Source organism: Triturus cristatus, chromosome 6, assembly GCF_964204655.1.
Source record: "Triturus cristatus chromosome 6, aTriCri1.1, whole genome shotgun sequence".
Classification (NCBI taxonomy): Eukaryota; Metazoa; Chordata; class Amphibia; order Caudata; family Salamandridae; genus Triturus; species Triturus cristatus.
This window is the reverse complement of record NC_140589.1, coordinates 883878018-883901480: the sequence shown is the minus strand read 5'-3', so window position 1 is coordinate 883901480 and position 23463 is coordinate 883878018. Positions and strand designations below refer to the sequence as shown.

The 23463-nt window shown below is 46.0% G+C and overlaps 24 non-coding genes across 24 annotated transcripts; 12 read left to right on the top strand and 12 right to left on the bottom strand.

Moving 5' to 3' along the window:
* Window positions 1-235: 235 nt before the first annotated feature.
* Window positions 236-342, bottom strand: LOC146819909 (U6 spliceosomal RNA). Its single transcript, XR_014964338.1, has one exon. It is a non-coding gene; the product is annotated as a U6 spliceosomal RNA (small nuclear RNA).
* A 772-nt stretch (window positions 343-1114) lies between these two features.
* TRNAR-ACG (transfer RNA arginine (anticodon ACG)) lies at window positions 1115-1187 on the top strand. Its single transcript has one exon. It is a non-coding gene; the product is annotated as a tRNA-Arg (tRNA).
* Window positions 1188-2193: 1006 nt separating this feature from the next.
* LOC146819907 (U6 spliceosomal RNA) lies at window positions 2194-2300 on the bottom strand. The gene has a single exon (XR_014964337.1). It is a non-coding gene; the product is annotated as a U6 spliceosomal RNA (small nuclear RNA).
* Window positions 2301-3072: 772 nt separating this feature from the next.
* On the top strand, window positions 3073-3145 carry TRNAR-ACG (transfer RNA arginine (anticodon ACG)). The gene has a single exon. It is a non-coding gene; the product is annotated as a tRNA-Arg (tRNA).
* Window positions 3146-4151: 1006 nt separating this feature from the next.
* Window positions 4152-4258, bottom strand: LOC146819905 (U6 spliceosomal RNA). The gene has a single exon (XR_014964336.1). It is a non-coding gene; the product is annotated as a U6 spliceosomal RNA (small nuclear RNA).
* A 776-nt stretch (window positions 4259-5034) lies between these two features.
* On the top strand, window positions 5035-5107 carry TRNAR-ACG (transfer RNA arginine (anticodon ACG)). Its single transcript has one exon. It is a non-coding gene; the product is annotated as a tRNA-Arg (tRNA).
* Window positions 5108-6114: 1007 nt separating this feature from the next.
* LOC146819903 (U6 spliceosomal RNA) lies at window positions 6115-6221 on the bottom strand. The gene has a single exon (XR_014964335.1). It is a non-coding gene; the product is annotated as a U6 spliceosomal RNA (small nuclear RNA).
* Window positions 6222-6993: 772 nt separating this feature from the next.
* On the top strand, window positions 6994-7066 carry TRNAR-ACG (transfer RNA arginine (anticodon ACG)). The gene has a single exon. It is a non-coding gene; the product is annotated as a tRNA-Arg (tRNA).
* Window positions 7067-8073: 1007 nt separating this feature from the next.
* LOC146819901 (U6 spliceosomal RNA) lies at window positions 8074-8180 on the bottom strand. The gene has a single exon (XR_014964334.1). It is a non-coding gene; the product is annotated as a U6 spliceosomal RNA (small nuclear RNA).
* Window positions 8181-8946: 766 nt separating this feature from the next.
* Window positions 8947-9019, top strand: TRNAR-ACG (transfer RNA arginine (anticodon ACG)). Its single transcript has one exon. It is a non-coding gene; the product is annotated as a tRNA-Arg (tRNA).
* Window positions 9020-10025: 1006 nt separating this feature from the next.
* LOC146819899 (U6 spliceosomal RNA) lies at window positions 10026-10132 on the bottom strand. Its single transcript, XR_014964333.1, has one exon. It is a non-coding gene; the product is annotated as a U6 spliceosomal RNA (small nuclear RNA).
* Window positions 10133-10904: 772 nt separating this feature from the next.
* Window positions 10905-10977, top strand: TRNAR-ACG (transfer RNA arginine (anticodon ACG)). The gene has a single exon. It is a non-coding gene; the product is annotated as a tRNA-Arg (tRNA).
* Window positions 10978-11984: 1007 nt separating this feature from the next.
* On the bottom strand, window positions 11985-12091 carry LOC146819897 (U6 spliceosomal RNA). Its single transcript, XR_014964331.1, has one exon. It is a non-coding gene; the product is annotated as a U6 spliceosomal RNA (small nuclear RNA).
* Window positions 12092-12863: 772 nt separating this feature from the next.
* On the top strand, window positions 12864-12936 carry TRNAR-ACG (transfer RNA arginine (anticodon ACG)). Its single transcript has one exon. It is a non-coding gene; the product is annotated as a tRNA-Arg (tRNA).
* Window positions 12937-13934: 998 nt separating this feature from the next.
* Window positions 13935-14041, bottom strand: LOC146819895 (U6 spliceosomal RNA). Its single transcript, XR_014964330.1, has one exon. It is a non-coding gene; the product is annotated as a U6 spliceosomal RNA (small nuclear RNA).
* A 766-nt stretch (window positions 14042-14807) lies between these two features.
* TRNAR-ACG (transfer RNA arginine (anticodon ACG)) lies at window positions 14808-14880 on the top strand. The gene has a single exon. It is a non-coding gene; the product is annotated as a tRNA-Arg (tRNA).
* A 1006-nt stretch (window positions 14881-15886) lies between these two features.
* LOC146819893 (U6 spliceosomal RNA) lies at window positions 15887-15993 on the bottom strand. The gene has a single exon (XR_014964329.1). It is a non-coding gene; the product is annotated as a U6 spliceosomal RNA (small nuclear RNA).
* A 772-nt stretch (window positions 15994-16765) lies between these two features.
* On the top strand, window positions 16766-16838 carry TRNAR-ACG (transfer RNA arginine (anticodon ACG)). The gene has a single exon. It is a non-coding gene; the product is annotated as a tRNA-Arg (tRNA).
* Window positions 16839-17844: 1006 nt separating this feature from the next.
* Window positions 17845-17951, bottom strand: LOC146819891 (U6 spliceosomal RNA). The gene has a single exon (XR_014964328.1). It is a non-coding gene; the product is annotated as a U6 spliceosomal RNA (small nuclear RNA).
* Window positions 17952-18723: 772 nt separating this feature from the next.
* Window positions 18724-18796, top strand: TRNAR-ACG (transfer RNA arginine (anticodon ACG)). Its single transcript has one exon. It is a non-coding gene; the product is annotated as a tRNA-Arg (tRNA).
* Window positions 18797-19802: 1006 nt separating this feature from the next.
* LOC146819889 (U6 spliceosomal RNA) lies at window positions 19803-19909 on the bottom strand. The gene has a single exon (XR_014964327.1). It is a non-coding gene; the product is annotated as a U6 spliceosomal RNA (small nuclear RNA).
* A 776-nt stretch (window positions 19910-20685) lies between these two features.
* Window positions 20686-20758, top strand: TRNAR-ACG (transfer RNA arginine (anticodon ACG)). Its single transcript has one exon. It is a non-coding gene; the product is annotated as a tRNA-Arg (tRNA).
* Window positions 20759-21765: 1007 nt separating this feature from the next.
* On the bottom strand, window positions 21766-21872 carry LOC146819887 (U6 spliceosomal RNA). The gene has a single exon (XR_014964326.1). It is a non-coding gene; the product is annotated as a U6 spliceosomal RNA (small nuclear RNA).
* Window positions 21873-22646: 774 nt separating this feature from the next.
* Window positions 22647-22719, top strand: TRNAR-ACG (transfer RNA arginine (anticodon ACG)). Its single transcript has one exon. It is a non-coding gene; the product is annotated as a tRNA-Arg (tRNA).
* Window positions 22720-23463: the final 744 nt, after the last annotated feature.

The following is a 23463-nucleotide window of genomic DNA, read 5'->3' as shown; positions in this document are numbered from 1 at the left end:
GAAGAATAATGACAGGGAGGCTGAAGAAGGGAAAGAAAAGTCCCAGAAGTCCTGCAGGCTTCCTTGCTAAATGCAGCTGGCCATAGAGTGCACCTTCATTACTGCGAGGTAAATACATTAAAAATGTTGAGGAGAGACAAATTGAAAAATAGATATTAGGAGGAAAGCACTGGAACCTGCTTTATTATTTCAATTAGTCTTGAAAACATAGAACATTTCTCTCCTGAAAGCTGGTAAAAATATGGAACGCTTCACGAATTTGCGTGTCATCCTTGCGCAGGGGCCATGCTAATCTTCTCTGTATCGTTCCAATTTTAGTATATGTGCCGCCGAAGCGAGCACACTTCATTGATGAACCTACAATGTTTATAAACTCTCTAAATCTACGGTCTCTAGACATAGGGTGGCCTGGCAGAGATGCTCGTATGGCCAGTAAGCATTCAAATCTGAGCCAATGGGCAAAAATGCATGAAGAGTAACAATCCATTATTCTTCACTGCATTTGTGGTCCAAGACTTCACCAATTGGAAGTATGTAGATTATGCCAGGGTTGCAAAGGCTCATGGTTCAGGCTACTGACAAGGAACATTGTGACATCATGCTGCCTGTGGAACAGTGATATTAAAGGTGAGACAGCTGCACAGTAGGTTAGGTGAAGGGCTCTGAGAGGTGAAAGGCAGCATGCTTGGGTCCCTGGACAAGGTGAGCCTATGACAAGGTGTCTGAATTTTCGCCTGTATTGTAATATTAAACACTTTATTGTTGTACCCGCCTGCTGATTAAGGAGTCCTCAAGATCAGCTCCACACAGACGTGGAACTGATGATGTTAATGCAGAATATTTAAGAAACTGAGGCTGATCTAAAACATTTCCTTGGACCTAGGACCATTTCCCCTGACTTTTAGGTCCTTCGTCCTCCTAAAGTCCTTTGTATAAGTTAGGAACACCTGACAGAACAGAATTTCAGGAGGTCAGGTGGGTTTACTTGTGTCTTCTGGTTGTGAGCAGTAAACGTGGCTAAAAAGGTTGATGGAATGGTGTTTTAAAACACACACACACACACACACACAACTTCTGGTCCTCTTAAGGACAAAAGTATGGGTAATCCTACATGGGGCCAGTGGCGCAATGGATAACGCGTCTGACTACGGATCAGAAGATTGTAGGTTCGACTCCTATCTGGCTCGAAAGGGTCATAGGTCCCTGTTTTATGGTATTCCTGTGGAATTCTTATTTACCTCAGACTTGTTGTAGGTTCAATCTTCTCGAGCAGGACTCATCCAGCAGTCGTTCCATGGTAGGGCTGCAGTAATAGGACCACGGCTAGTTAAAAGTTTCCCATTTGCTGCTGGATTCTATGTGAAGGCCGTCATGTGGTGTGCTGCTTTTGTATTTCAACATGGGTCTCTGAGTCTCTAAACTAGGAAAAAATCTTGTTGAGAAAAGTGTGTGTGAGAGGGTCTGTGGGTGCAGGCAGGTGTGTGCACTTGAGTGCTGACCCATTTACATGTGTGAGAGGGACAAGCAAATTGCCTGTGGGATGTAGGCCTACAACTGGAACCAAGCAGCCAGGCAGAACCACAGGTAAGGAGAGAGGAAGGCAGTTCATTATTAGAGCAGGATCATGAGCATCTTGCCCTGCTCCCTTCTGCCCGATCGGCCACGATCGGCCAAGACCTCTCTATTAGGGTGGAGGGTGAACATTTCTTGGACCTCAGAAACTGAGGGATGCAGCGCCGATATGTCCTCCAAGGGCCTAGAGGACCTGGTGCCCAATCATGCCTGGTGTTTTTCAGCTTACCCGACCAATCTGGTTGCAAGGCGGATTTTAACAGTACTGCTGAAAAGGGACTCCCAGACAGCCCTGAGGCCATCATTTGCATAGGCCCTCCCCTTCTCTTTCTCTTGCTTCCCACAAAGCAACGCATCGCTGGCAGCAGTATAGATTTGGGGGTTGTGAAGAATAATGACAGGGAGGCTGAAGAAGGGAAAGAAAAGTCCCAGAAGTCCTGCAGGCTTCCTTGCTAAATGCAGCTGGCCATAGAGTGCACCTTCATTACTGCGAGGTAAATACATTAAAAATGTTGAGGAGAGACAAATTGAAAAATAGATATTAGGAGGAAAGCACTGGAACCTGCTTTATTATTTCAATTAGTCTTGAAAACATAGAACATTTCTCTCCTGAAAGCTAGTAAAAATATGGAACGCTTCACGAATTTGCGTGTCATCCTTGCGCAGGGGCCATGCTAATCTTCTCTGTATCGTTCCAATTTTAGTATATGTGCCGCCGAAGCGAGCACACTTCATTGATGAACCTACAATGTTTATAAACTCTCTAAATCTACGGTCTCTAGACATAGGGTGGCCTGGCAGAGATGCTCGTATGGCCAGTAAGCATTCAAATCTGAGCCAATGGGCAAAAATGCATGAAGAGTAACAATCCATTATTCTTCACTGCATTTGTGGTCCAAGACTTCACCAATTGGAAGTATGTAGATTATGCCAGGGTTGCAAAGGCTCATGGTTCAGGCTACTGACAAGGAACATTGTGACATCATGCTGCCTGTGGAACAGTGATATTAAAGGTGAGACAGCTGCACAGTAGGTTAGGTGAAGGGCTCTGAGAGGTGAAAGGCAGCATGCTTGGGTCCCTGGACAAGGTGAGCCTATGACAAGGTGTCTGAATTTTCGCCTGTATTGTAATATTAAACACTTTATTGTTGTACCCGCCTGCTGATTAAGGAGTCCTCAAGATCAGCTCCACACAGACGTGGAACTGATGATGTTAATGCAGAATATTTAAGAAACTGAGGCTGATCTAAAACATTTCCTTGGACCTAGGACCATTTCCCCTGACTTTTAGGTCCTTCGTCCTCCTAAAGTCCTTTGTATAAGTTAGGAACACCTGACAGAACAGAATTTCAGGAGGTCAGGTGGGTTTACTTGTGTCTTCTGGTTGTGAGCAGTAAACGTGGCTAAAAAGGTTGATGGAATGGTGTTTTAAAACACACACACACACACACACACAACTTCTGGTCCTCTTAAGGACAAAAGTATGGGTAATCCTACATGGGGCCAGTGGCGCAATGGATAACGTGTCTGACTACGGATCAGAAGATTGTAGGTTCGACTCCTATCTGGCTCGAAAGGGTCATAGGTCCCTGTTTTATGGTATTCCTGTGGAATTCTTATTTACCTCAGACTTGTTGTAGGTTCAATCTTCTCGAGCAGGACTCATCCAGCAGTCGTTCCATGGTAGGGCTGCAGTAATAGGACCACGGCTAGTTAAAAGTTTCCCATTTGCTGCTGGATTCTATGTGAAGGCCGTCATGTGGTGTGCTGCTTTTGTATTTCAACATGGGTCTCTGAGTCTCTAAACTAGGAAAAAATCTTGTTGAGAAAAGTGTGTGTGAGAGGGTCTGTGGGTGCAGGCAGGTGTGTGCACTTGAGTGCTGACCCATTTACATGTGTGAGAGGGACAAGCAAATTGCCTGTGGGATGTAGGCCTACAACTGGAACCAAGCAGCCAGGCAGAACCACAGGTAAGGAGAGAGGAAGGCAGTTCATTATTAGAGCAGGATCATGAGCATCTTGCCCTGCTCCCTTCTGCCCGATCGGCCACGATCGGCCAAGACCTCTCTATTAGGGTGGAGGGTGAACATTTCTTGGACCTCAGAAACTGAGGGATGCAGCGCCGATATGTCCTCCAAGGGCCTAGAGGACCTGGTGCCCAATCATGCCTGGTGTTTTTCAGCTTACCCGACCAATCTGGTTGCAAGGCGGATTTTAACAGTACTGCTGAAAAGGGACTCCCAGACAGCCCTGAGGCCATCATTTGCATAGGCCCTCCCCTTCTCTTTCTCTTGCTTCCCACAAAGCAACGCATCGCTGGCAGCAGTATAGATTTGGGGGTTGTGAAGAATAATGACAGGGAGGCTGAAGAAGGGAAAGAAAAGTCCCAGAAGTCCTGCAGGCTTCCTTGCTAAATGCAGCTGGCCATAGAGTGCACCTTCATTACTGCGAGGTAAATACATTAAAAATGTTGAGGAGAGACAAATTGAAAAATAGATATTAGGAGGAAAGCACTGGAACCTGCTTTATTATTTCAATTAGTCTTGAAAACATAGAACATTTCTCTCCTGAAAGCTGGTAAAAATATGGAACGCTTCACGAATTTGCGTGTCATCCTTGCGCAGGGGCCATGCTAATCTTCTCTGTATCGTTCCAATTTTAGTATATGTGCCGCCGAAGCGAGCACACTTCATTGATGAACCTACAATGTTTATAAACTCTCTAAATCTACGGTCTCTAGACATAGGGTGGCCTGGCAGAGATGCTCGTATGGCCAGTAAGCATTCAAATCTGAGCCAATGGGCAAAAATGCATGAAGAGTAACAATCCATTATTCTTCACTGCATTTGTGGTCCAAGACTTCACCAATTGGAAGTATGTAGATTATGCCAGGGTTGCAAAGGCTCATGGTTCAGGCTACTGACAAGGAACATTGTGACATCATGCTGCCTGTGGAACAGTGATATTAAAGGTGAGACAGCTGCACAGTAGGTTAGGTGAAGGGCTCTGAGAGGTGAAAGGCAGCATGCTTGGGTCCCTGGACAAGGTGAGCCTATGACAAGGTGTCTGAATTTTCGCCTGTATTGTAATATTAAACACTTTATTGTTGTACCCGCCTGCTGATTAAGGAGTCCTCAAGATCAGCTCCACACAGACGTGGAACTGATGATGTTAATGCAGAATATTTAAGAAACTGAGGCTGATCTAAAACATTTCCTTGGACCTAGGACCATTTCCCCTGACTTTTAGGTCCTTCGTCCTCCTAAAGTCCTTTATATAAGTTAGGAACACCTGACAGAACAGAATTTCAGGAGGTCAGGTGGGTTTACTTGTGTCTTCTGGTTGTGAGCAGTAAACGTGGCTAAAAAGGTTGATGGAATGGTGTTTTAAAACACACACACACACACACACACACACAACTTCTGGTCCTCTTAAGGACAAAAGTATGGGTAATCCTACATGGGGCCAGTGGCGCAATGGATAACGCGTCTGACTACGGATCAGAAGATTGTAGGTTCGACTCCTATCTGGCTCGAAAGGGTCATAGGTCCCTGTTTTATGGTATTCCTGTGGAATTCTTATTTACCTCAGACTTGTTGTAGGTTCAATATTCTCGAGCAGGACTCATCCAGCAGTCGTTCCATGGTAGGGCTGCAGTAATAGGACCACGGCTAGTTAAAAGTTTCCCATTTGCTGCTGGATTCTATGTGAAGGCCGTCATGTGGTGTGCTGCTTTTGTATTTCAACATGGGTCTCTGAGTCTCTAAACTAGGAAAAAATCTTGTTGAGAAAAGTGTGTGTGAGAGGGTCTGTGGGTGCAGGCAGGTGTGTGCACTTGAGTGCTGACCCATTTACATGTGTGAGAGGGACAAGCAAATTGCCTGTGGGATGTAGGCCTACAACTGGAACCAAGCAGCCAGGCAGAACCACAGGTAAGGAGAGAGGAAGGCAGTTCATTATTAGAGCAGGATCATGAGCATCTTGCCCTGCTCCCTTCTGCCCCGATCGGCCACGATCGGCCAAGACCTCTCTATTAGGGTGGAGCGTGAACATTTCTTGGACCTCAGAAACTGAGGGATGCAGCGCCGATATGTCCTCCAAGGGCCTAGAGGACCTGGTGCCCAATCATGCCTGGTGTTTTTCAGCTTACCCGACCAATCTGGTTGCAAGGCGGATTTTAACAGTACTGCTGAAAAGGGACTCCCAGACAGCCCTGAGGCCATCATTTGCATAGGCCCTCCCCTTCTCTTTCTCTTGCTTCCCACAAAGCAACGCATCGCTGGCAGCAGTATAGATTTGGGGGTTGTGAAGAATAATGACAGGGAGGCTGAAGAAGGGAAAGAAAAGTCCCAGAAGTCCTGCAGGCTTCCTTGCTAAATGCAGCTGGCCATAGAGTGCACCTTCATTACTGCGAGGTAAATACATTAAAAATGTTGAGGAGAGACAAATTGAAAAATAGATATTAGGAGGAAAGCACTGGAACCTGCTTTATTATTTCAATTAGTCTTGAAAACATAGAACATTTCTCTCCTGAAAGCTGGTAAAAATATGGAACGCTTCACGAATTTGCGTGTCATCCTTGCGCAGGGGCCATGCTAATCTTCTCTGTATCGTTCCAATTTTAGTATATGTGCCGCCGAAGCGAGCACACTTCATTGATGAACCTACAATGTTTATAAACTCTCTAAATCTACGGTCTCTAGACATAGGGTGGCCTGGCAGAGATGCTCGTATGGCCAGTAAGCATTCAAATCTGAGCCAATGGGCAAAAATGCATGAAGAGTAACAATCCATTATTCTTCACTGCATTTGTGGGCCAAGACTTCACCAATTGGAAGTATGTAGATTATGCCAGGGTTGCAAAGGCTCATGGTTCAGGCTACTGACAAGGAACATTGTGACATCATGCTGCCTGTGGAACAGTGATATTAAAGGTGAGACAGCTGCACAGTAGGTTAGGTGAAGGGCTCTGAGAGGTGAAAGGCAGCATGCTTGGGTCCCTGGACAAGGTGAGCCTATGACAAGGTGTCTGAATTTTCGCCTGTATTGTAATATTAAACACTTTATTGTTGTACCCGCCTGCTGATTAAGGAGTCCTCAAGATCAGCTCCACACAGACGTGGAACTGATGATGTTAATGCAGAATATTTAAGAAACTGAGGCTGATCTAAAACATTTCCTTGGACCTAGGACCATTTCCCCTGACTTTTAGGTCCTTCGTCCTCCTAAAGTCCTTTGTATAAGTTAGGAACACCTGACAGAACAGAATTTCAGGAGGTCAGGTGGGTTTACTTGTGTCTTCTGGTTGTGAGCAGTAAACGTGGCTAAAAAGGTTGATGGAATGGTGTTTTAAAACACACACACACACACACACACAACTTCTGGTCCTCTTAAGGACAAAAGTATGGGTAATCCTACATGGGGCCAGTGGCGCAATGGATAACGCGTCTGACTACGGATCAGAAGATTGTAGGTTCGACTCCTATCTGGCTCGAAAGGGTCATAGGTCCCTGTTTTATGGTATTCCTGTGGAATTCTTATTTACCTCAGACTTGTTGTAGGTTCAATATTCTCGAGCAGGACTCATCCAGCAGTCGTTCCATGGTAGGGCTGCAGTAATAGGACCACGGCTAGTTAAAAGTTTCCCATTTGCTGCTGGATTCTATGTGAAGGCCGTCATGTGGTGTGCTGCTTTTGTATTTCAACATGGGTCTCTGAGTCTCTAAACTAGGAAAAAATCTTGTTGAGAAAAGTGTGTGTGAGAGGGTCTGTGGGTGCAGGCAGGTGTGTGCACTTGAGTGCTGACCCATTTACATGTGTGAGAGGGACAAGCAAATTGCCTGTGGGATGTAGGCCTACAACTGGAACCAAGCAGCCAGGCAGAACCACAGGTAAGGAGAGAGGAAGGCAGTTCATTATTAGAGCAGGATCATGAGCATCTTGCCCTGCTCCCTTCTGCCCCGATCGGCCACGATCGGCCAAGATCTCTCTATTAGGGTGGAGGGTGAACATTTCTTGGACCTCAGAAACTGAGGGATGCAGCGCCGATATGTCCTCCAAGGGCCTAGAGGACCTGGTGCCCAATCATGCCTGGTGTTTTTCAGCTTACCCGACCAATCTGGTTGCAAGGCGGATTTTAACAGTACTGCTGAAAAGGGACTCCCAGACAGCCCTGAGGCCATCATTTGCATAGGCCCTCCCCTTCTCTTTCTCTTGCTTCCCACAAAGCAACGCATCGCTGGCAGCAGTATAGATTTGGGGGTTGTGAAGAATAATGACAGGGAGGCTGAAGAAGGGAAAGAAAAGTCCCAGAAGTCCTGCAGGCTTCCTTGCTAAATGCAGCTAGCCATAGAGTGCACCTTCATTACTGCGAGGTAAATACATAAAAAATGTTGAGGAGAGACAAATTGAAAAATAGATATTAGGAGGAAAGCACTGGAACCTGCTTTATTATTACAATTAGTCTTGAAAACATAGAACATTTCTCTCCTGAAAGCTGGTAAAAATATGGAACGCTTCACGAATTTGCGTGTCATCCTTGCGCAGGGGCCATGCTAATCTTCTCTGTATCGTTCCAATTTTAGTATATGTGCCGCCGAAGCGAGCACACTTCATTGATGAACCTACAATGTTTATAAACTCTCTAAATCTACGGTCTCTAGACATAGGGTGGCCTGGCAGAGATGCTCGTATGGCCAGTAAGCATTCAAATCTGAGCCAATGGGCAAAAATGCATGAAGAGTAACAATCCATTATTCTTCACTGCATTTGTGGTCCAAGACTTCACCAATTGGAAGTATGTAGATTATGCCAGGGTTGCAAAGGCTCATGGTTCAGGCTACTGACAAGGAACATTGTGACATCATGCTGCCTGTGGAACAGTGATATTAAAGGTGAGACAGCTGCACAGTAGGTTAGGTGAAGGGCTCTGAGAGGTGAAAGGCAGCATGCTTGGGTCCCTGGACAAGGTGAGCCTATGACAAGGTGTCTGAATTTTCGCCTGTATTGTAATATTAAACACTTTATTGTTGTACCCGCCTGCTGATTAAGGAGTCCTCAAGATCAGCTCCACACAGACGTGGAACTGATGATGTTAATGCAGAATATTTAAGAAACTGAGGCTGATCTAAAACATTTCCTTGGACCTAGGACCATTTCCCCTGACTTTTAGGTCCTTCGTCCTCCTAAAGTCCTTTGTATAAGTTAGGAACACCTGACAGAACAGAATTTCAGGAGGTCAGGTGGGTTTACTTGTGTCTTCTGGTTGTGAGCAGTAAACGTGGCTAAAAAGGTTGATGGAATGGTGTTTTAAAACACACACACACACACAACTTCTGGTCCTCTTAAGGACAAAAGTATGGGTAATCCTACATGGGGCCAGTGGCGCAATGGATAACGCGTCTGACTACGGATCAGAAGATTGTAGGTTCGACTCCTATCTGGCTCGAAAGGGTCATAGGTCCCTGTTTTATGGTATTCCTGTGGAATTCTTATTTACCTCAGACTTGTTGTAGGTTCAATCTTCTCGAGCAGGACTCATCCAGCAGTCGTTCCATGGTAGGGCTGCAGTAATAGGACCACGGCTAGTTAAAAGTTTCCCATTTGCTGCTGGATTCTATGTGAAGGCCGTCATGTGGTGTGCTGCTTTTGTATTTCAACATGGGTCTCTGAGTCTCTAAACTAGGAAAAAATCTTGTTGAGAAAAGTGTGTGTGAGAGGGTCTGTGGGTGCAGGCAGGTGTGTGCACTTGAGTGCTGACCCATTTACATGTGTGAGAGGGACAAGCAAATTGCCTGTGGGATGTAGGCCTACAACTGGAACCAAGCAGCCAGGCAGAACCACAGGTAAGGAGAGAGGAAGGCAGTTCATTATTAGAGCAGGATCATGAGCATCTTGCCCTGCTCCCTTCTGCCCGATCGGCCACGATCGGCCAAGACCTCTCTATTAGGGTGGAGGGTGAACATTTCTTGGACCTCAGAAACTGAGGGATGCAGCGCCGATATGTCCTCCAAGGGCCTAGAGGACCTGGTGCCCAATCATGCCTGGTGTTTTTCAGCTTACCCGACCAATCTGGTTGCAAGGCGGATTTTAACAGTACTGCTGAAAAGGGACTCCCAGACAGCCCTGAGGCCATCATTTGCATAGGCCCTCCCCTTCTCTTTCTCTTGCTTCCCACAAAGCAACGCATCGCTGGCAGCAGTATAGATTTGGGGGTTGTGAAGAATAATGACAGGGAGGCTGAAGAAGGGAAAGAAAAGTCCCAGAAGTCCTGCAGGCTTCCTTGCTAAATGCAGCTGGCCATAGAGTGCACCTTCATTACTGCGAGGTAAATACATTAAAAATGTTGAGGAGAGACAAATTGAAAAATAGATATTAGGAGGAAAGCACTGGAACCTGCTTTATTATTTCAATTAGTCTTGAAAACATAGAACATTTCTCTCCTGAAAGCTGGTAAAAATATGGAACGCTTCACGAATTTGCGTGTCATCCTTGCGCAGGGGCCATGCTAATCTTCTCTGTATCGTTCCAATTTTAGTATATGTGCCGCCGAAGCGAGCACACTTCATTGATGAACCTACAATGTTTATAAACTCTCTAAATCTACGGTCTCTAGACATAGGGTGGCCTGGCAGAGATGCTCGTATGGCCAGTAAGCATTCAAATCTGAGCCAATGGGCAAAAATGCATGAAGAGTAACAATCCATTATTCTTCACTGCATTTGTGGTCCAAGACTTCACCAATTGGAAGTATGTAGATTATGCCAGGGTTGCAAAGGCTCATGGTTCAGGCTACTGACAAGGAACATTGTGACATCATGCTGCCTGTGGAACAGTGATATTAAAGGTGAGACAGCTGCACAGTAGGTTAGGTGAAGGGCTCTGAGAGGTGAAAGGCAGCATGCTTGGGTCCCTGGACAAGGTGAGCCTATGACAAGGTGTCTGAATTTTCGCCTGTATTGTAATATTAAACACTTTATTGTTGTACCCGCCTGCTGATTAAGGAGTCCTCAAGATCAGCTCCACACAGACGTGGAACTGATGATGTTAATGCAGAATATTTAAGAAACTGAGGCTGATCTAAAACATTTCCTTGGACCTAGGACCATTTCCCCTGACTTTTAGGTCCTTCGTCCTCCTAAAGTCCTTTGTATAAGTTAGGAACACCTGACAGAACAGAATTTCAGGAGGTCAGGTGGGTTTACTTGTGTCTTCTGGTTGTGAGCAGTAAACGTGGCTAAAAAGGTTGATGGAATGGTGTTTTAAAACACACACACACACACACACACAACTTCTGGTCCTCTTAAGGACAAAAGTATGGGTAATCCTACATGGGGCCAGTGGCGCAATGGATAACGCGTCTGACTACGGATCAGAAGATTGTAGGTTCGACTCCTATCTGGCTCGAAAGGGTCATAGGTCCCTGTTTTATGGTATTCCTGTGGAATTCTTATTTACCTCAGACTTGTTGTAGGTTCAATCTTCTCGAGCAGGACTCATCCAGCAGTCGTTCCATGGTAGGGCTGCAGTAATAGGACCACGGCTAGTTAAAAGTTTCCCATTTGCTGCTGGATTCTATGTGAAGGCCGTCATGTGGTGTGCTGCTTTTGTATTTCAACATGGGTCTCTGAGTCTCTAAACTAGGAAAAAATCTTGTTGAGAAAAGTGTGTGTGAGAGGGTCTGTGGGTGCAGGCAGGTGTGTGCACTTGAGTGCTGACCCATTTACATGTGTGAGAGGGACAAGCAAATTGCCTGTGGGATGTAGGCCTACAACTGGAACCAAGCAGCCAGGCAGAACCACAGGTAAGGAGAGAGGAAGGCAGTTCATTATTAGAGCAGGATCATGAGCATCTTGCCCTGCTCCCTTCTGCCCCGATCGGCCACGATCGGCCAAGACCTCTCTATTAGGGTGGAGGGTGAACATTTCTTGGACCTCAGAAACTGAGGGATGCAGCGCCGATATGTCCTCCAAGGGCCTAGAGGACCTGGTGCCCAATCATGCCTGGTGTTTTTCAGCTTACCCGACCAATCTGGTTGCAAGGCGGATTTTAACAGTACTGCTGAAAAGGGACTCCCAGACAGCCCTGAGGCCATCATTTGCATAGGCCCTCCCCTTCTCTTTCTCTTGCTTCCCACAAAGCAACGCATCGCTGGCAGCAGTATAGATTTGGGGGTTGTGAAGAATAATGACAGGGAGGCTGAAGAAGGGAAAGAAAAGTCCCAGAAGTCCTGCAGGCTTCCTTGCTAAATGCAGCTGGCCATAGAGTGCACCTTCATTACTGCGAGGTAAATACATTAAAAATGTTGAGGAGAGACAAATTGAAAAATAGATATTAGGAGGAAAGCACTGGAACCTGCTTTATTATTTCAATTAGTCTTGAAAACATAGAACATTTCTCTCCTGAAAGCTGGTAAAAATATGGAACGCTTCACGAATTTGCGTGTCATCCTTGCGCAGGGGCCATGCTAATCTTCTCTGTATCGTTCCAATTTTAGTATATGTGCCGCCGAAGCGAGCACACTTCATTGATGAACCTACAATGTTTATAAACTCTCTAAATCTACGGTCTCTAGACATAGGGTGGCCTGGCAGAGATGCTCGTATGGCCAGTAAGCATTCAAATCCGAGCCAATGGGCAAAAATGCATGAAGAGTAACAATCCATTATTCTTCACTGCATTTGTGGTCCAGGACTTCACCAATTGGAAGTATGTAGATTATGCCAGGGTTGCAAAGGCTCATGGTTCAGGCTACTGACAAGGAACATTGTGACATCATGCTGCCTGTGGAACAGTGATATTAAAGGTGAGACAGCTGCACAGTAGGTTAGGTGAAGGGCTCTGAGAGGTGAAAGGCAGCATGCTTGGGTCCCTGGACAAGGTGAGCCTATGACAAGGTGTCTGAATTTTCGCCTGTATTGTAATATTAAACACTTTATTGTTGTACCCGCCTGCTGATTAAGGAGTCCTCAAGATCAGCTCCACACAGACGTGGAACTGATGATGTTAATGCAGAATATTTAAGAAACTGAGGCTGATCTAAAACATTTCCTTGGACCTAGGACCATTTCCCCTGACTTTTAGGTCCTTCGTCCTCCTAAAGTCCTTTGTATAAGTTAGGAACACCTGACAGAACAGAATTTCAGGAGGTCAGGTGGGTTTACTTGTGTCTTCTGGTTGTGAGCAGTAAACGTGGCTAAAAAGGTTGATGGAATGGTGTTTTAAAACACACACACACACACACACACAACTTCTGGTCCTCTTAAGGACAAAAGTATGGGTAATCCTACATGGGGCCAGTGGCGCAATGGATAACGCGTCTGACTACGGATCAGAAGATTGTAGGTTCGACTCCTATCTGGGTCATAGGTCCCTGTTTTATGGTATTCCTGTGGAATTCTTATTTACCTCAGACTTGTTGTAGGTTCAATATTCTCGAGCAGGACTCATCCAGCAGTCGTTCCATGGTAGGGCTGCAGTAATAGGACCACGGCTAGTTAAAAGTTTCCCATTTGCTGCTGGATTCTATGTGAAGGCCGTCATGTGGTGTGCTGCTTTTGTATTTCAACATGGGTCTCTGAGTCTCTAAACTAGGAAAAAATCTTGTTGAGAAAAGTGTGTGTGAGAGGGTCTGTGGGTGCAGGCAGGTGTGTGCACTTGAGTGCTGACCCATTTACATGTGTGAGAGGGACAAGCAAATTGCCTGTGGGATGTAGGCCTACAACTGGAACCAAGCAGCCAGGCAGAACCACAGGTAAGGAGAGAGGAAGGCAGTTCATTATTAGAGCAGGATCATGAGCATCTTGCCCTGCTCCCTTCTGCCCCGATCGGCCACGATCGGCCAAGATCTCTCTATTAGGGTGGAGGGTGAACATTTCTTGGACCTCAGAAACTGAGGGATGCAGCGCCGATATGTCCTCCAAGGGCCTAGAGGACCTGGTGCCCAATCATGCCTGGTGTTTTTCAGCTTACCCGACCAATCTGGTTGCAAGGCGGATTTTAACAGTACTGCTGAAAAGGGACTCCCAGACAGCCCTGAGGCCATCATTTGCATAGGCCCTCCCCTTCTCTTTCTCTTGCTTCCCACAAAGCAACGCATCGCTGGCAGCAGTATAGATTTGGGGGTTGTGAAGAATAATGACAGGGAGGCTGAAGAAGGGAAAGAAAAGTCCCAGAAGTCCTGCAGGCTTCCTTGCTAAATGCAGCTAGCCATAGAGTGCACCTTCATTACTGCGAGGTAAATACATAAAAAATGTTGAGGAGAGACAAATTGAAAAATAGATATTAGGAGGAAAGCACTGGAACCTGCTTTATTATTACAATTAGTCTTGAAAACATAGAACATTTCTCTCCTGAAAGCTGGTAAAAATATGGAACGCTTCACGAATTTGCGTGTCATCCTTGCGCAGGGGCCATGCTAATCTTCTCTGTATCGTTCCAATTTTAGTATATGTGCCGCCGAAGCGAGCACACTTCATTGATGAACCTACAATGTTTATAAACTCTCTAAATCTACGGTCTCTAGACATAGGGTGGCCTGGCAGAGATGCTCGTATGGCCAGTAAGCATTCAAATCTGAGCCAATGGGCAAAAATGCATGAAGAGTAACAATCCATTATTCTTCACTGCATTTGTGGTCCAAGACTTCACCAATTGGAAGTATGTAGATTATGCCAGGGTTGCAAAGGCTCATGGTTCAGGCTACTGACAAGGAACATTGTGACATCATGCTGCCTGTGGAACAGTGATATTAAAGGTGAGACAGCTGCACAGTAGGTTAGGTGAAGGGCTCTGAGAGGTGAAAGGCAGCATGCTTGGGTCCCTGGACAAGGTGAGCCTATGACAAGGTGTCTGAATTTTCGCCTGTATTGTAATATTAAACACTTTATTGTTGTACCCGCCTGCTGATTAAGGAGTCCTCAAGATCAGCTCCACACAGACGTGGAACTGATGATGTTAATGCAGAATATTTAAGAAACTGAGGCTGATCTAAAACATTTCCTTGGACCTAGGACCATTTCCCCTGACTTTTAGGTCCTTCGTCCTCCTAAAGTCCTTTGTATAAGTTAGGAACACCTGACAGAACAGAATTTCAGGAGGTCAGGTGGGTTTACTTGTGTCTTCTGGTTGTGAGCAGTAAACGTGGCTAAAAAGGTTGATGGAATGGTGTTTTAAAACACACACACACACACAACTTCTGGTCCTCTTAAGGACAAAAGTATGGGTAATCCTACATGGGGCCAGTGGCGCAATGGATAACGCGTCTGACTACGGATCAGAAGATTGTAGGTTCGACTCCTATCTGGCTCGAAAGGGTCATAGGTCCCTGTTTTATGGTATTCCTGTGGAATTCTTATTTACCTCAGACTTGTTGTAGGTTCAATCTTCTCGAGCAGGACTCATCCAGCAGTCGTTCCATGGTAGGGCTGCAGTAATAGGACCACGGCTAGTTAAAAGTTTCCCATTTGCTGCTGGATTCTATGTGAAGGCCGTCATGTGGTGTGCTGCTTTTGTATTTCAACATGGGTCTCTGAGTCTCTAAACTAGGAAAAAATCTTGTTGAGAAAAGTGTGTGTGAGAGGGTCTGTGGGTGCAGGCAGGTGTGTGCACTTGAGTGCTGACCCATTTACATGTGTGAGAGGGACAAGCAAATTGCCTGTGGGATGTAGGCCTACAACTGGAACCAAGCAGCCAGGCAGAACCACAGGTAAGGAGAGAGGAAGGCAGTTCATTATTAGAGCAGGATCATGAGCATCTTGCCCTGCTCCCTTCTGCCCGATCGGCCACGATCGGCCAAGACCTCTCTATTAGGGTGGAGGGTGAACATTTCTTGGACCTCAGAAACTGAGGGATGCAGCGCCGATATGTCCTCCAAGGGCCTAGAGGACCTGGTGCCCAATCATGCCTGGTGTTTTTCAGCTTACCCGACCAATCTGGTTGCAAGGCGGATTTTAACAGTACTGCTGAAAAGGGACTCCCAGACAGCCCTGAGGCCATCATTTGCATAGGCCCTCCCCTTCTCTTTCTCTTGCTTCCCACAAAGCAACGCATCGCTGGCAGCAGTATAGATTTGGGGGTTGTGAAGAATAATGACAGGGAGGCTGAAGAAGGGAAAGAAAAGTCCCAGAAGTCCTGCAGGCTTCCTTGCTAAATGCAGCTGGCCATAGAGTGCACCTTCATTACTGCGAGGTAAATACATTAAAAATGTTGAGGAGAGACAAATTGAAAAATAGATATTAGGAGGAAAGCACTGGAACCTGCTTTATTATTTCAATTAGTCTTGAAAACATAGAACATTTCTCTCCTGAAAGCTGGTAAAAATATGGAACGCTTCACGAATTTGCGTGTCATCCTTGCGCAGGGGCCATGCTAATCTTCTCTGTATCGTTCCAATTTTAGTATATGTGCCGCCGAAGCGAGCACACTTCATTGATGAACCTACAATGTTTATAAACTCTCTAAATCTACGGTCTCTAGACATAGGGTGGCCTGGCAGAGATGCTCGTATGGCCAGTAAGCATTCAAATCTGAGCCAATGGGCAAAAATGCATGAAGAGTAACAATCCATTATTCTTCACTGCATTTGTGGTCCAAGACTTCACCAATTGGAAGTATGTAGATTATGCCAGGGTTGCAAAGGCTCATGGTTCAGGCTACTGACAAGGAACATTGTGACATCATGCTGCCTGTGGAACAGTGATATTAAAGGTGAGACAGCTGCACAGTAGGTTAGGTGAAGGGCTCTGAGAGGTGAAAGGCAGCATGCTTGGGTCCCTGGACAAGGTGAGCCTATGACAAGGTGTCTGAATTTTCGCCTGTATTGTAATATTAAACACTTTATTGTTGTACCCGCCTGCTGATTAAGGAGTCCTCAAGATCAGCTCCACACAGACGTGGAACTGATGATGTTAATGCAGAATATTTAAGAAACTGAGGCTGATCTAAAACATTTCCTTGGACCTAGGACCATTTCCCCTGACTTTTAGGTCCTTCGTCCTCCTAAAGTCCTTTGTATAAGTTAGGAACACCTGACAGAACAGAATTTCAGGAGGTCAGGTGGGTTTACTTGTGTCTTCTGGTTGTGAGCAGTAAACGTGGCTAAAAAGGTTGATGGAATGGTGTTTTAAAACACACACACACACACACACACAACTTCTGGTCCTCTTAAGGACAAAAGTATGGGTAATCCTACATGGGGCCAGTGGCGCAATGGATAACGCGTCTGACTACGGATCAGAAGATTGTAGGTTCGACTCCTATCTGGCTCGAAAGGGTCATAGGTCCCTGTTTTATGGTATTCCTGTGGAATTCTTATTTACCTCAGACTTGTTGTAGGTTCAATCTTCTCGAGCAGGACTCATCCAGCAGTCGTTCCATGGTAGGGCTGCAGTAATAGGACCACGGCTAGTTAAAAGTTTCCCATTTGCTGCTGGATTCTATGTGAAGGCCGTCATGTGGTGTGCTGCTTTTGTATTTCAACATGGGTCTCTGAGTCTCTAAACTAGGAAAAAATCTTGTTGAGAAAAGTGTGTGTGAGAGGGTCTGTGGGTGCAGGCAGGTGTGTGCACTTGAGTGCTGACCCATTTACATGTGTGAGAGGGACAAGCAAATTGCCTGTGGGATGTAGGCCTACAACTGGAACCAAGCAGCCAGGCAGAACCACAGGTAAGGAGAGAGGAAGGCAGTTCATTATTAGAGCAGGATCATGAGCATCTTGCCCTGCTCCCTTCTGCCCGATCGGCCACGATCGGCCAAGACCTCTCTATTAGGGTGGAGGGTGAACATTTCTTGGACCTCAGAAACTGAGGGATGCAGCGCCGATATGTCCTCCAAGGGCCTAGAGGACCTGGTGCCCAATCATGCCTGGTGTTTTTCAGCTTACCCGACCAATCTGGTTGCAAGGCGGATTTTAACAGTACTGCTGAAAAGGGACTCCCAGACAGCCCTGAGGCCATCATTTGCATAGGCCCTCCCCTTCTCTTTCTCTTGCTTCCCACAAAGCAACGCATCGCTGGCAGCAGTATAGATTTGGGGGTTGTGAAGAATAATGACAGGGAGGCTGAAGAAGGGAAAGAAAAGTCCCAGAAGTCCTGCAGGCTTCCTTGCTAAATGCAGCTGGCCATAGAGTGCACCTTCATTACTGCGAGGTAAATACATTAAAAATGTTGAGGAGAGACAAATTGAAAAATAGATATTAGGAGGAAAGCACTGGAACCTGCTTTATTATTTCAATTAGTCTTGAAAACATAGAACATTTCTCTCCTGAAAGCTAGTAAAAATATGGAACGCTTCACGAATTTGCGTGTCATCCTTGCGCAGGGGCCATGCTAATCTTCTCTGTATCGTTCCAATTTTAGTATATGTGCCGCCGAAGCGAGCACACTTCATTGATGAACCTACAATGTTTATAAACTCTCTAAATCTACGGTCTCTAGACATAGGGTGGCCTGGCAGAGATGCTCGTATGGCCAGTAAGCATTCAAATCTGAGCCAATGGGCAAAAATGCATGAAGAGTAACAATCCATTATTCTTCACTGCATTTGTGGTCCAAGACTTCACCAATTGGAAGTATGTAGATTATGCCAGGGTTGCAAAGGCTCATGGTTCAGGCTACTGACAAGGAACATTGTGACATCATGCTGCCTGTGGAACAGTGATATTAAAGGTGAGACAGCTGCACAGTAGGTTAGGTGAAGGGCTCTGAGAGGTGAAAGGCAGCATGCTTGGGTCCCTGGACAAGGTGAGCCTATGACAAGGTGTCTGAATTTTCGCCTGTATTGTAATATTAAACACTTTATTGTTGTACCCGCCTGCTGATTAAGGAGTCCTCAAGATCAGCTCCACACAGACGTGGAACTGATGATGTTAATGCAGAATATTTAAGAAACTGAGGCTGATCTAAAACATTTCCTTGGACCTAGGACCATTTCCCCTGACTTTTAGGTCCTTCGTCCTCCTAAAGTCCTTTGTATAAGTTAGGAACACCTGACAGAACAGAATTTCAGGAGGTCAGGTGGGTTTACTTGTGTCTTCTGGTTGTGAGCAGTAAACGTGGCTAAAAAGGTTGATGGAATGGTGTTTTAAAACACACACACACACACACACACAACTTCTGGTCCTCTTAAGGACAAAAGTATGGGTAATCCTACATGGGGCCAGTGGCGCAATGGATAACGTGTCTGACTACGGATCAGAAGATTGTAGGTTCGACTCCTATCTGGCTCGAAAGGGTCATAGGTCCCTGTTTTATGGTATTCCTGTGGAATTCTTATTTACCTCAGACTTGTTGTAGGTTCAATCTTCTCGAGCAGGACTCATCCAGCAGTCGTTCCATGGTAGGGCTGCAGTAATAGGACCACGGCTAGTTAAAAGTTTCCCATTTGCTGCTGGATTCTATGTGAAGGCCGTCATGTGGTGTGCTGCTTTTGTATTTCAACATGGGTCTCTGAGTCTCTAAACTAGGAAAAAATCTTGTTGAGAAAAGTGTGTGTGAGAGGGTCTGTGGGTGCAGGCAGGTGTGTGCACTTGAGTGCTGACCCATTTACATGTGTGAGAGGGACAAGCAAATTGCCTGTGGGATGTAGGCCTACAACTGGAACCAAGCAGCCAGGCAGAACCACAGGTAAGGAGAGAGGAAGGCAGTTCATTATTAGAGCAGGATCATGAGCATCTTGCCCTGCTCCCTTCTGCCCGATCGGCCACGATCGGCCAAGACCTCTCTATTAGGGTGGAGGGTGAACATTTCTTGGACCTCAGAAACTGAGGGATGCAGCGCCGATATGTCCTCCAAGGGCCTAGAGGACCTGGTGCCCAATCATGCCTGGTGTTTTTCAGCTTACCCGACCAATCTGGTTGCAAGGCGGATTTTAACAGTACTGCTGAAAAGGGACTCCCAGACAGCCCTGAGGCCATCATTTGCATAGGCCCTCCCCTTCTCTTTCTCTTGCTTCCCACAAAGCAACGCATCGCTGGCAGCAGTATAGATTTGGGGGTTGTGAAGAATAATGACAGGGAGGCTGAAGAAGGGAAAGAAAAGTCCCAGAAGTCCTGCAGGCTTCCTTGCTAAATGCAGCTGGCCATAGAGTGCACCTTCATTACTGCGAGGTAAATACATTAAAAATGTTGAGGAGAGACAAATTGAAAAATAGATATTAGGAGGAAAGCACTGGAACCTGCTTTATTATTTCAATTAGTCTTGAAAACATAGAACATTTCTCTCCTGAAAGCTGGTAAAAATATGGAACGCTTCACGAATTTGCGTGTCATCCTTGCGCAGGGGCCATGCTAATCTTCTCTGTATCGTTCCAATTTTAGTATATGTGCCGCCGAAGCGAGCACACTTCATTGATGAACCTACAATGTTTATAAACTCTCTAAATCTACGGTCTCTAGACATAGGGTGGCCTGGCAGAGATGCTCGTATGGCCAGTAAGCATTCAAATCTGAGCCAATGGGCAAAAATGCATGAAGAGTAACAATCCATTATTCTTCACTGCATTTGTGGTCCAAGACTTCACCAATTGGAAGTATGTAGATTATGCCAGGGTTGCAAAGGCTCATGGTTCAGGCTACTGACAAGGAACATTGTGACATCATGCTGCCTGTGGAACAGTGATATTAAAGGTGAGACAGCTGCACAGTAGGTTAGGTGAAGGGCTCTGAGAGGTGAAAGGCAGCATGCTTGGGTCCCTGGACAAGGTGAGCCTATGACAAGGTGTCTGAATTTTCGCCTGTATTGTAATATTAAACACTTTATTGTTGTACCCGCCTGCTGATTAAGGAGTCCTCAAGATCAGCTCCACACAGACGTGGAACTGATGATGTTAATGCAGAATATTTAAGAAACTGAGGCTGATCTAAAACATTTCCTTGGACCTAGGACCATTTCCCCTGACTTTTAGGTCCTTCGTCCTCCTAAAGTCCTTTATATAAGTTAGGAACACCTGACAGAACAGAATTTCAGGAGGTCAGGTGGGTTTACTTGTGTCTTCTGGTTGTGAGCAGTAAACGTGGCTAAAAAGGTTGATGGAATGGTGTTTTAAAACACACACACACACACACACACACACAACTTCTGGTCCTCTTAAGGACAAAAGTATGGGTAATCCTACATGGGGCCAGTGGCGCAATGGATAACGCGTCTGACTACGGATCAGAAGATTGTAGGTTCGACTCCTATCTGGCTCGAAAGGGTCATAGGTCCCTGTTTTATGGTATTCCTGTGGAATTCTTATTTACCTCAGACTTGTTGTAGGTTCAATATTCTCGAGCAGGACTCATCCAGCAGTCGTTCCATGGTAGGGCTGCAGTAATAGGACCACGGCTAGTTAAAAGTTTCCCATTTGCTGCTGGATTCTATGTGAAGGCCGTCATGTGGTGTGCTGCTTTTGTATTTCAACATGGGTCTCTGAGTCTCTAAACTAGGAAAAAATCTTGTTGAGAAAAGTGTGTGTGAGAGGGTCTGTGGGTGCAGGCAGGTGTGTGCACTTGAGTGCTGACCCATTTACATGTGTGAGAGGGACAAGCAAATTGCCTGTGGGATGTAGGCCTACAACTGGAACCAAGCAGCCAGGCAGAACCACAGGTAAGGAGAGAGGAAGGCAGTTCATTATTAGAGCAGGATCATGAGCATCTTGCCCTGCTCCCTTCTGCCCCGATCGGCCACGATCGGCCAAGACCTCTCTATTAGGGTGGAGCGTGAACATTTCTTGGACCTCAGAAACTGAGGGATGCAGCGCCGATATGTCCTCCAAGGGCCTAGAGGACCTGGTGCCCAATCATGCCTGGTGTTTTTCAGCTTACCCGACCAATCTGGTTGCAAGGCGGATTTTAACAGTACTGCTGAAAAGGGACTCCCAGACAGCCCTGAGGCCATCATTTGCATAGGCCCTCCCCTTCTCTTTCTCTTGCTTCCCACAAAGCAACGCATCGCTGGCAGCAGTATAGATTTGGGGGTTGTGAAGAATAATGACAGGGAGGCTGAAGAAGGGAAAGAAAAGTCCCAGAAGTCCTGCAGGCTTCCTTGCTAAATGCAGCTGGCCATAGAGTGCACCTTCATTACTGCGAGGTAAATACATTAAAAATGTTGAGGAGAGACAAATTGAAAAATAGATATTAGGAGGAAAGCACTGGAACCTGCTTTATTATTTCAATTAGTCTTGAAAACATAGAACATTTCTCTCCTGAAAGCTGGTAAAAATATGGAACGCTTCACGAATTTGCGTGTCATCCTTGCGCAGGGGCCATGCTAATCTTCTCTGTATCGTTCCAATTTTAGTATATGTGCCGCCGAAGCGAGCACACTTCATTGATGAACCTACAATGTTTATAAACTCTCTAAATCTACGGTCTCTAGACATAGGGTGGCCTGGCAGAGATGCTCGTATGGCCAGTAAGCATTCAAATCTGAGCCAATGGGCAAAAATGCATGAAGAGTAACAATCCATTATTCTTCACTGCATTTGTGGGCCAAGACTTCACCAATTGGAAGTATGTAGATTATGCCAGGGTTGCAAAGGCTCATGGTTCAGGCTACTGACAAGGAACATTGTGACATCATGCTGCCTGTGGAACAGTGATATTAAAGGTGAGACAGCTGCACAGTAGGTTAGGTGAAGGGCTCTGAGAGGTGAAAGGCAGCATGCTTGGGTCCCTGGACAAGGTGAGCCTATGACAAGGTGTCTGAATTTTCGCCTGTATTGTAATATTAAACACTTTATTGTTGTACCCGCCTGCTGATTAAGGAGTCCTCAAGATCAGCTCCACACAGACGTGGAACTGATGATGTTAATGCAGAATATTTAAGAAACTGAGGCTGATCTAAAACATTTCCTTGGACCTAGGACCATTTCCCCTGACTTTTAGGTCCTTCGTCCTCCTAAAGTCCTTTGTATAAGTTAGGAACACCTGACAGAACAGAATTTCAGGAGGTCAGGTGGGTTTACTTGTGTCTTCTGGTTGTGAGCAGTAAACGTGGCTAAAAAGGTTGATGGAATGGTGTTTTAAAACACACACACACACACACACACACAACTTCTGGTCCTCTTAAGGACAAAAGTATGGGTAATCCTACATGGGGCCAGTGGCGCAATGGATAACGCGTCTGACTACGGATCAGAAGATTGTAGGTTCGACTCCTATCTGGCTCGAAAGGGTCATAGGTCCCTGTTTTATGGTATTCCTGTGGAATTCTTATTTACCTCAGACTTGTTGTAGGTTCAATCTTCTCGAGCAGGACTCATCCAGCAGTCGTTCCATGGTAGGGCTGCAGTAATAGGACCACGGCTAGTTAAAAGTTTCCCATTTGCTGCTGGATTCTATGTGAAGGCCGTCATGTGGTGTGCTGCTTTTGTATTTCAACATGGGTCTCTGAGTCTCTAAACTAGGAAAAAATCTTGTTGAGAAAAGTGTGTGTGAGAGGGTCTGTGGGTGCAGGCAGGTGTGTGCACTTGAGTGCTGACCCATTTACATGTGTGAGAGGGACAAGCAAATTGCCTGTGGGATGTAGGCCTACAACTGGAACCAAGCAGCCAGGCAGAACCACAGGTAAGGAGAGAGGAAGGCAGTTCATTATTAGAGCAGGATCATGAGCATCTTGCCCTGCTCCCTTCTGCCCGATCGGCCACGATCGGCCAAGACCTCTCTATTAGGGTGGAGGGTGAACATTTCTTGGACCTCAGAAACTGAGGGATGCAGCGCCGATATGTCCTCCAAGGGCCTAGAGGACCTGGTGCCCAATCATGCCTGGTGTTTTTCAGCTTACCCGACCAATCTGGTTGCAAGGCGGATTTTAACAGTACTGCTGAAAAGGGACTCCCAGACAGCCCTGAGGCCATCATTTGCATAGGCCCTCCCCTTCTCTTTCTCTTGCTTCCCACAAAGCAACGCATCGC